The sequence below is a fragment of the Jaculus jaculus genome, chromosome X, assembly GCF_020740685.1.
Source record: "Jaculus jaculus isolate mJacJac1 chromosome X, mJacJac1.mat.Y.cur, whole genome shotgun sequence".
Classification (NCBI taxonomy): domain Eukaryota; kingdom Metazoa; phylum Chordata; class Mammalia; order Rodentia; family Dipodidae; genus Jaculus; species Jaculus jaculus.
The window spans coordinates 26894367-26905847 of record NC_059125.1 but is presented as its reverse complement, the minus strand read 5'-3'; the positions used below and the strand labels follow the sequence as shown (position 1 = coordinate 26905847).

The window sequence follows — 11481 nt, the reverse complement described above, 5'->3', positions numbered from 1 at the left end:
AGGCCAAAAGTGGGATCTGGAGGATTCGACCAGTACTTAGGCTTCACAGGCAAGCGCCTTAATTTCTAAGCCATCTCTCCAGCCCATTTACTAAGATTTAGAAGTACTAGATTCCTAACATAGAAGCCATCTGAGAAAGAAGAAATGTCTGACAAGCACTGGATATAATCCTTGAAATTGACAGAACAAACTTAATTCTTTGCCATATAGGTATAGTTTTGTTTATGGGTAAGACCTGAATTTATCTTCAAGTTCTGCTGCGTTGTTTCTGTCTTGTAAGCTACTTGGATGAGGTACTTATTATGATATGGTTACTTCATCTGTAAAATTGAGCCAATTAGACTACATGCATAATTGTGGCTGTTGTGAGAGTAAAATGGGATAATGTTCTTTAAGCAGCATCAGTTTGAAGTGTTATGAATTTCACTAATAATAAAGTAAAGTCTATTGATAGACTATAATGAAAAGATCTAATGATGTGCTGATGGAGAAAGACCAATTATCTAAAAAAAATTTTATTAAGTGTATGTTTTGTATGGACACATCATGTGCTGGTATCATCATTTCCCTCCTCCCTGGCCCCAATCTGCTAAGGCTCACCCCAGTGGGGTTGCTGATATTCCCCATGGAGTTGTGGGTTGTGCACTTTGAGAGCAGAAGTTAGTCATTGTGGGAGTGGGGGATGTCTCTGGGTATATCTTCTTGACTTAGTGCTCTTACAAACTTTCTGCCCCCTCTTCCAAAATATTCCCTGAGCTGTGGTGAGTTTTAAGTCTACTTCAATATAAAGCTTTCAGGAGCCTTTATATTTTTGCTTGGTATGTGTTGAGTATCCTTATCATCTGTCTCTTAACCCTGGCACTTATTGTCAGGCTTGCCATGGAAGCAGCACTCTTCTTCATCTAACCAAATCCTCTGTAGTTTCACCTGAGCCTTGGCTGAAGGGCAAGGGGTGGCTCATATTCTCAGGTCTTGCTATCTTCTGAAAAAAATAGATTCTCCAATGGAGAATGAAGTCAGCATGTTAAAATGGGATGAACATTGTTAATTTAGAGAGGTTTTGATGGATATAGCCCCTCTTTTGGCCAACGATTTGTGGGAGCTTGTCATTGGAGACTATAATCTTGGTCTCCACAGGATTCTAACCTGGTTCCCAGTTCTAAACTTTGCTTATTTTCCACTGAGCATGTCTCTTAGCTAATCAGAAAGCTATTGATTACTCACCAAGGCTATGTGCCATCATTGCACTGGTGTGTACTTCTTGTCAGGCTGGTTACTTTTTAGTAGCTGCTACCCCTGCTTGCTCACAATGTTGTTGGACACTTTCACCCAGTAGTTCATGCAGGGCTTTCCAGCACTAAGTGGGATAACCATCTGAGAACTGGCTTCCCTTCTGGTTTCCAGCTGGGTCACTTGGTGTTCTGTGTTAGCAGCATGTGGTATCTTAGGAATAGGGCATTACCTTTTACCTTAGGTGGGGTTATCAAGTGCTTTGACAGAAGCTTGTCTTTTTTTTTCAAGGTAGGGTCTCACTATATCCCGAGTGCTGAGATTAAAGGCATGTACCACCACACCTGGTTGTTTTTTCCTCTTGAAAAATGTTCATTTCATTATCTCATTCATTCATTGAAATTTTGGTTTGTGGTGTTTACTTTTGGCTTCTCTCTATATATTTTTTCTATTTCTCTGTGTTATTGATATCAAACCCTTGTCTGAAGTGTACCTGGTGAATATTTTCTCCCATTTTGTAGGCTTTCAGTTCACTCTGCTTATAGTTTATTTTGTTCTGCAAAAATTTTTAAATTTTACATAGTTCAATTTGTTGACTCTTAGGACTATTTCCTGTTATATTGGAGTCCTTTTTAGAAAATTCTTAAGTATACCTACAACTTTCAGTGAAATAACTGTTTTCCTCTGGTAGTTTCAGGGTTTCTGGTTTTAAATTAAGATATTGACCCAGTTGCATTAATATGTGCACTGGATAAGAGATACTGTTTTTCAGAGAAATAGCAAAAAGTACTAAAATAGACATGGATCCCCAAAATGACAATAAATCAAATTAATGTCTTACCATATAACTTCAAAAACATATATTATAAAACTACAATAAACAAAACAGCATGTTTAGGCAAATAGACAGACATATAGACCATATGTAGCTCAGAAATCAATGCACTCATATAGAGTAAACTGATTTTCAATTTTGTACTGAGAGTACACATTGGGGAAAAGGTATTCTCTTCAGCAAGTGCTATTGAGAAAACTGGACACTTACAAGCAGAAGAATGAAATTAGGACATCAACCTAAAGGAGGTTGATGCAAACATAGGGATATAATATTATTAGACTTCATTTCCCTCATCAAAACTCTCTAGCTGTTATTTTACTGTCTGGTAGCAATGGGAGAAGATAGTTGTTTTATTTCTCCAATTTGTTGATTTTTTTTGGTGTTGGCTATCAAAAGGATTCTGTACTTTCCTATAGAATTGGTTAGTCTCCTCCATTAACCTGCCTCCCTCCTACCCATAGCCATAGTCATCATTGTTGTAAGTATAGGAATTTTAATTCAGCCTTTCAAGATTCTTATAAAATCAAGAGCCAGAAAAGAAAGATTTGATTTTTTTTGCATTCCTCTTAATTTAAGTCCAAAATTTACTATTTTTTCTATTATTTTTTGTAAACTAAACCTTTGAGTGATTGCTCTATCCTGGGCTTATGTAAATGAATTTTAAAAATTGTTTTGAAGTTTGCACAGTGAGAAATAGAAAATCATATTTTATTGTACCATCTTCTCATCAAAAGCTTTTTTTTTTAATTTATTTATTTGAGAGCGACAGACACAGAGAGAAAGACAGATAGAGGGAGAGAGAGAGAATGGGTGCGCCAGGGCTTCCAGCCTCTGCAAACAAACTCCAGATGCGTGCGCCCCCTTGTGCATCTGGCTAATGCGGGTCCTGGGAACCGAGCCTCGAACCGGGGTCCTTAGGCTTCACAGGCAAGCGCTTAACCGCTAAGCCATCTCTCCAGCCTGAGAATTTAACTTTTTAAGGGTATTATATTAGTTACTTTTATTGTTGCTGTGACAAAATATCTGACAAGAAGCAAGTGAAGGGAGGAAGGGTTTACCTTAGTATGTAATTTAAGAAGGAATGTGTTACATCTTGACAGGGAAGGCATTGCATCAGGAACATGAAACAGGTTATGTCTAGAGTCAGGAAGCAGAGAGCAGACAGTAAGTTGGACCAGGCTATAAAATTTCAAGGCCTACACCAAGTGTTCCAATTTTTTTTTCTTTACTTTTCTTTTTTTTTGCCATTTTTATTAGTTATGTACACAGTGTGTGTATACAGCTGTGTTGGTACTATCGTTAGATTCCTCCCTGTCCTCCCCTTTCTGAAGGGACTCTCCTCATTGGGGAATGTGGGTCATGCATCATGGGGTTAGCCATCAGTTATGGGGAGGAGGCAATGTCTCTGTTCATAATGTCCCAACTTGTGGCATTAACAATCTTTCTGCTCCCTCTTCTGCAAATTTCCATGAACCATGTTGGCTTCATTTTGGGTCTACTTCTGTGCTGGTGTCTTGGCAACCTCTGTGTCTTTGGATCTCTGGCTTGGTAGGAATTGAGTGTTCTCTGTGTCTCTCTCCACCTTTGTGCTGGTACCAGGTTCACCACGAAAACAGCACTCCTGCACATTTCCTCAATTACTCTATGGTTTCAGATGGGGCCCTGGTGAAGTGTGATGGGCTGATACTCTCCTCAAGTTCTGTGTCCATCTGAAAAACAGAAGCAAGTTCTTCAATAGGGAGTGAAGTTAGTGCCAGTTTAATGGGAAAACTATTATTATTTTAGAGAGAATTTAATAGGTTCAGGCCCTCTTATAGCCCATGATTGGTGAGAGCTTGAAAATGGAGAGCAGGCTTGTTTTTGGATATGGTTATGACTTGTTTCTCAGCTGCAGGTATGGGTTCCATTCCTCTGAGCTGATGCATTAGCCAAATCAAGAGCAGCTGGTTGCCCACCATGGCTGTGGTTATGTGCCACTATTTCACTTGTGTGAGCATCATGTCAAGTTGTTTGCTGCTGAGTAGCTTAGTTTCTTACAGTGAGGGCACTCCCAAACATTGCATAAACTTGAAAACAGAGCCACTAGTATGGGACCAAGTGCTCAATCACACAAGCCTATGAGACTTTTTTTTTCATTTAAATTTCAACATTTACTGACTAAATATCATAGAAGATTTCAATCTAGTTCCAGAATCTACTTGTAACTGCTATCTTAAATATCATGCAAAGAGGAAAATGTTTCAGTTTCCATATTCTGACTTTTGGTTGGTTAAAATATTAACATGGATGAAGAAAATAGTACTATAATCAGATAACCTGCTCAAGTGGTTGGGAAAAACAGTCTGAGTGGACCACTATGGAGCCAGAGAAACTATTTTGAACTCCTTCTCAGTGTGTGTTGTTCCTCACTCAAAGGCAAAGGTCTTCTGAGGTCTCAAAGAATCTTCATACATTTCCTTTGATCTCTTGAATAATATTACTCAGATACTGTAGAGTACAAGAAGCTCTATCCTTCAGCAGAAATTCAGCCCAAGAATCCTGAAGATACTTCAAAACTCAATAATGATGTAGTAACCTTGTGCAATTGACTTAAACATGGCATTAATTATATCTTATTGCTCTGAAATAGGAATGATTACTAGAGATGTCTACATAAAACATAGGATAACCTGGCATAACATGGTAGTAAAAAGTGTCATCTGTGACCTTGTTTGTACTTCAGTAAGGCAAGATAAGACATTATCTCCTGTGCCAATATTATACACGTCCTTTCTGTAAACCCCTTTAAAAGAGAGTAGTTCCCTATTATTTCATTACTGTAATAAAATGTACAGCCAGAATTCTTGCATGAAATAATAATTGCTGCTACAGAAACTGTAAACAAAGAAGCTCTAAGTTAAGTGTTAGCTTGACAAAGTGCCATAAAGGTGATATTATTGAGAAAACAGCTTCCAATTTCTCACTGCAAAGTATGTCTCATCAGATATGTATGGCATAGATGCTGCCATTTGAAGATTCAGCCTTGCACAAAAGCCATTCCATTAAGTTTTATTATATGACACCACACATCATTGCTTCTGGTTAATAGTTCATTGATGACAAAACTAGTTGCTAACTGGTTACTTCTAGGTAAATTCAGCACTTGTTTTTGAGCATTATGTTTAGATTTGTTCTATTAGACAACTTTCTAATCCTGCCCTCATTTTTCTGCTTTGCTTATTTTCTGTGCCTCCTTCTCACTTACTTCAGAATAGACTTTTCCACTATGAATTGATGTAGTGGGAGAAGCATATCCATCTTGCAGTCATTTCTCTTATCAGATCATAAATTGTGTTCTCATAATTATGTGCAGTGTAGATACAGGAACTGAATTTACTTTTGGAAAGATGGTCACAATCAGAGCCATCCCTCTGCATTTTTATTGTGGACCAAAGGGATTGTTGTAATGTGATACATTGATTTTTTTCTCCCAATAGACAGTGTCTCTGCAAGCAAGACAAACTGCACTGATACATTTTATATTATTGACTTGTCTCAAGAAACCTATATGAAATAAAAGACAGAAATGATTTTGCACACATATTATTTTATTTTCTATAAAAGGAACTGTGAGGCAATACTTGAAAACTAATATTGTATTTTAATGTAAATTGTTACACTGGTGCAAACTGAGAATAACCCACAGGCTCAAGTCATCTGACTCCTTTAATATATCACTACAATATTTATAATAAAAATTGTGATGCTATGTTGCTAATAATTTGTGAGGGAGGTATGCTTATCTTGGCATCTCACCATCTTATCCTTCTAGGTCTCATTTCTCACTTGAATAACCTTTTACTGGGCCTACTTAGTGCATTCATGGATATGACCTTGTTCTGAGAAATTTTAACATGTGAAAAATGCAGGTAAGGCTAGTTCCGTTTTAGTAATATGACAAAGGAACCTCAGGGAAGCCAAGTGACCTAGGAAGTGAAAACAAGGTGATAGGCTAACTTCAAGAACCTGAGCACTGGGCATGGTGGTGCATGCCTTTAATCCCAGCATTTGGGAGGCAGAGGTAGGAGGATCGCAGTGAGTTCAAGGCCACCCTGAGACTACATAGTGAATTCCAGGTCAGCCTGGGCTAGAGTGAGACCCTACCTCAACAAATAACCAGAAAAAAATAATGGGAGCACCAAGTAATGCTCTTATCATAGTAGTTGCCATGATTGAGGGAATGAATCTTCCCTTCCTTTCCCTTTTCCCTTCCCTTCCTTTTTCCCTTCCCTTCCCTTTTCACTTCCCTTCCCTTCCCTTTTCATGTCCCTTCCCTTCCCTTTCCTTCCCTTCCTTTCCTTTCCTTCCCCCTCTCTCCCTCTCTCCTTCTCCTTCTTTACCCCCTTTCCCCATTTCTCCCTTTCCCCTCTATCTCCCCATCCTTTCTCTCCCCTTCTCTTCTCTCTGCTTCTTACTTCTCCCTTCTCCTTCCCTCTCCTTTCCTCTTATCTCCCCTCCTCTACTCTCCTCCTCTTTTGAGACAGGGTCTATGTATTCTAAGTTGGTCTATTATTATGTAGCCCGTCTTGTCTTTAAATTAGTGGCCCACTTGCCTTAACCTCCTGAGTTCTGGGATTATATGCAAGAGCCACTATCCATGGTTGCAAATAGGTCCTCAGTGTATGTATCTACTTCCTTTGGGAAATTGGTGTAAGAGAGGCTTATAGATACTACATGAATGACACTTTTCATTCAAACTGAGACTGTGTCAGATAGAATGAGAATTGAGAAAAACTTTTGATCAGAGGCTATTTTTTTTTGTTTTAAAACAATAGAAACTCCAGAACAAATTATTTTCTGTCTCATTATGTTCTCTTGGATATTATGGTAACTGACATCTGTATCCATCGCTAAATGTTGCTGTTTCAGGAGCTGCATGTGCATTCAGCATCTTCACTGGGACACCTTGTTCCTTGTGAGTGTAACTCACTCATATATTATCTAAAGAAGATATGATGGTTTATGGCAGTATTTTAATCATAAATTTGCTTCCTACTAGATGTTCTGGAGACAGATGAACCTGTTAGCTATCTTCTCAAATCATATTCTTCTTCTTTCTTATATTTTCCAACATCATCTGTCATCTTGGATTCTTTATTCCTTCTTCTCTTCTGTCTAAGTCTGCATCATCATTTGAGGTTCCATATTTCCTTGGGTTTCTCAGCTTAGCTCCTAAATAATCTTTAATTTGGCTTGGTCTAGTGACATTTTATGCAAATATTATGGTTCATTTTTAAATTTTGTCATTCTTGTGTCATGTTTGATTGTATTATTCCCTTAAACCATGATGCTTTATCCTTTGTACCAACTGGAGAACTTTTAAAGACAGGCATTTGAACTTTGAAAATCTCATGAAAAATCCAGTGGAAACTCAAATTGTGTAATTTTTGAAGTGTTTAATAAAGGATTGTTAACAAACATATAGGGAAGATAAGAGTAAGTTGTTTAAGTATCCTAAATTGTATTGTCTCCTATGATGAACTCCAAAGGGAGAGTGAATAAATAAAGTAGGTTCCAAAACTCAGAGGCATAGATAGCAATATGTATAGGGTTACCTGGCAAGAGTTCTGTCCTGGCAACCCTACAATGACTCTACAACATAAAAACACTCATCCTACTCTCTTCTCACCACATTACTTCTTTCATGAACTTTTTTTTTTTTTTTTTGAGGCAAGCCCAACAGACTGGCATTTTATTTTATGCAAGAGAATAAGAGCAAGAATGAGAGTTCGATTGGTAGCAGGAGAGGAGAGCGGACCCCAGAGAGCCCTGAGCAGCCCCACCGCTGCCACCCGCCTAGTTACCATCACACCCTGGGAGGAGCCGCAGCTGCCGCAGCCGGCCCCAGTCACCATCACCGCAACTGTGAGCAGCGAGGCCGCCCTCTCCCCCCCGCCGCCGCCGCCCCGCCCTCAGCGCCGCGGACACCAAGCCGGGCACCACGGGCAGCGGCTGAGGGAGCGGCGGCCCGGTGGCCTCACTTCGGAGGCGCCTGCCCGCAGGGACAAGAAGGTCATCGCAAGGAAGGTTTTGGGAACAGTAAAATGGTTCAATGTAAGGAATGGATATGGTTTCATCCACAGGAATGACACCAAGGAAGATGTGTGCCTACACCAGACTGCCATAAAGAAGAGTAACCCCAGGAAGCACCTTCGCAGTGCGGGAGATGGAGAGACTGCAGTCTGATGTGGAAGAAGAAAAGGGTGCGGAGGCAGCAAATGTTACAGGCCCTGGTGGAGGTCCAGTTAAAGGCAGTAAATATGCAGCAGACCGCAACCAGTATAGAAGCTGTGCACGTGGCAGGGGTCCTCCACGCAGTTACCAGCAGAATTACCAGAATAGTGAGAGAGGGGAAAGAATGAAGGATGGAGAGCGCTGCTGAAGGACAGGCCCAACAACGCCGACCCTACCACAGGCGAAGGTTCCCACCTTACTACATGAGGAGGCCCTATGGGCACGGAGCACAGTATTCCAACCCTCCTGTACAGGGAGAAGTGATGGAGGGTGCTGACAACCAGGGTGCAGGAGAGCAAGGTAGACCAGTGAGACAGAATATGTATCGGGGTTATAGACCACGATTCCGCAGGGGTCCTCCTCGCCAAAGACAGCCCAGAGAGGATGGCAATGAAGAGGACAAGGAAAATCAAGGAGATGACACCCAAGGTCAGCAGCCACCTCAACGTCGGTACCGCCGCAACTTCAGTTACCGACGCAGACGCCCAGAGAACCCTACAAAATGGCAAAGAGACAAAAGCAGCCGATCCACCAGCTGAAAATTTGTCACTCCAGAGGCTGAGCAAGGCGGGGCTGAGTCAATGCCGGCTTACCATCTTTACCATCATCCGGGTTAGTCATCCAACAAGAAGGAATGAATATGAAATTCCAGCAGTAAGAAATGAACAAAAGATTGGAGCTGAAGACCTTAAGTGCTTGCTTTTTGCCCATTGACCAGATAAACTAGAACTATCTGCATTGACTATGCAGCATGGGGTTTTTATTATTTTTACCTAAAGATGTCTCTTTTTGGTAATGACAAACCTGTTTTTTTTAAAAAAAAGCCTTTTTTTTTTTCTCAATATACCTTTAAAGGTTTTTAAATTGTTTCATATCTGGTCAAGTTGAGATTTTTAAGAGCTTCATTTTTAATTTGTAATAAAAAAATTACAACTTGATTTAAAAAACAAAAAAGTCCACAAACTGCAAGCACCTGTTAATAAAGGTCTTAAATAATGTTAAAAAAAAAAGAGCAAGAATGAGCAAGAGAGAGAGGGGTATTGGTTTTCCCGGTCCCCCAGCCACTGTAATTGAACACTAGATGCATGTGCCACCTTGTGCGCATATGCAACCTAGCACGCTTGCATCACCTTGTGCATCTGGCTTACGTGGGACCTGGAAAGTTGACCATGGGTCTATAGCCTTCATAGGCAAGTGATTTAGCAGCCTTTTTGTACTTCTTATTAGCCAAGCCCTGACATAATCTAGAGGACAAGTATACCTATTGATATGATCCACACATGTTACCTTTCCATGACATATATCTGAATGATAAAAGAGTTGATGATACAAACATTGTATCATTTGATATAATTATTTTGTATCACCTTGTAGGAACAACAGCACTGGCAATTTGTAGAACCAAAATGGTAAGACCATGAACACCAATTTGCACAAACTGCTATCATTTTCATGGATTTTTTTCTACACATATTACACTGAACAGTACTTTGATTATTCAAGAAAATATTTGGTTTGTGGTACTATTTTAAACATAAAATATGTACAGCTAAACAAATATAGAACCATCAGTATAAATTTCATCATTAAAAAATGCAAAGAAAGGCTGGACGGATGGCTTAGCACTTAAGGCACTTGCCTGCACAGCTAAATTCCCCAGGACCCATATAAGCTAGATGCCCAAGGTGGTACATGCATCTGTGGCTGGTGGCCCTGACATGCCATTTTCTCTATCTCTCTTTATCTCAAATAAATAAATAATAATGTTTTAAAAAAGATTGCAAAGAAGAAAACTTCTGAGGATACAGTAGTGACTTGGCAAGTGTGCAGTATGTGGTAAGATCTGAGTAGAATGATTCATGATTATGTCCCAAACCACTTAGTAGTTTCTCATATTTTAATTATCTTTTTGGAGAAGCATCCATTTGTTTGGAAATTTTACTTCTTTGCTCTCAGAAAAAGTTTACATTGATTTTTCCCATTTAAATTTCAATTATTGCTTCTAACTCCATACAAAAAGACTAAGACTATTCCACCTTTTTTTTTTTTTTTTAGTTCTTTGCCTTCTTAGTTTGTAAGAACAGATCTCAGGCATCTGCGGGAGCAAAACCAATAAAACAGTTTAAGTTAAGACTCAAATAGAATTGGTTTGGGTTAAAGTCTGTTGAAATATACAATGGTTAAGAAAATGTTACCAGCTTGTCAAACTTTGAAAGTGAAATATATTATAATTCTTCAGACAAATGTGGGAAAGACACATGAGCAAATGCTGCTGAATATCAAAATAACTTGGAGTGACAACTGCTTTGAGTGAATATAAATAAAACTTGATGAATTTCATCCTGGGGTTAAATTGATAATTATCTGTCAAAGAGATGGAAGAAAATTTGTATTCCTTTGACATAAATCTGTGTGTGTGTGTGTGTGTGTGTAGGCACATTGTACTTGGTATGGGCCCAGTCATATGCTCCCTGTGTACACATATGTAGAAGATAGAGAAGGATATCAGGTGTTCTTCTCTTTACTATTCAGCTTCATGTCTTTGACAGAGACTCACAGTGATTCTTCTGTCTGTGAGCTCCCTTAGCACCAGTAGTACAGGCATGTGTAGCCCAGCTTTTTATATGGATGCTGTGATTGAACTGAGATTCTGCTGCTTATGCAGCAAATGTCCTTACCTGTCCAGTCCCTTGACATATCCTTTAACATCAGAGTGCTAATGCTTAATGAAAACAACAAATATGTGCTACCATTATTTGTCAATTAAAAAATTAAAAAGCCTCAAAGTTGCCAATTGTAAAGATAGTATTATATTCAAAATTGAATCATATATTGTAAATTTTGTTTACTTGCCCATAAATACATAAATATTATCTTTGATTGTTCATTGCAATTTAGTTAATTTCTTGGCAAGAAGTTGTTAAATATGACTTATACCAATATAGCAGAAGAGGAAGTGACAGAACTAATTGATAATATTTTCAGATTTAAGTATGAATTCCACTTCAATAAATAATGGTTATTTTCCTATTGCCTACACTTACTGGGTGCATATATGGAGAATGAAAGAATGGCTCATACTTCCTAGACCCTGCTTAATTTTCTTATGTGTTGCTGTTTCTTCTTTTATCAGTCACATT

The 11481-nt window shown here is 39.0% G+C and overlaps 1 pseudogene; it reads left to right on the top strand.

Moving 5' to 3' along the window:
- Positions 1–3189: 3189 nt before the first annotated feature.
- LOC101600013 lies at positions 3190–8958 on the top strand (annotated as a pseudogene).
- Positions 8959–11481: the final 2523 nt, after the last annotated feature.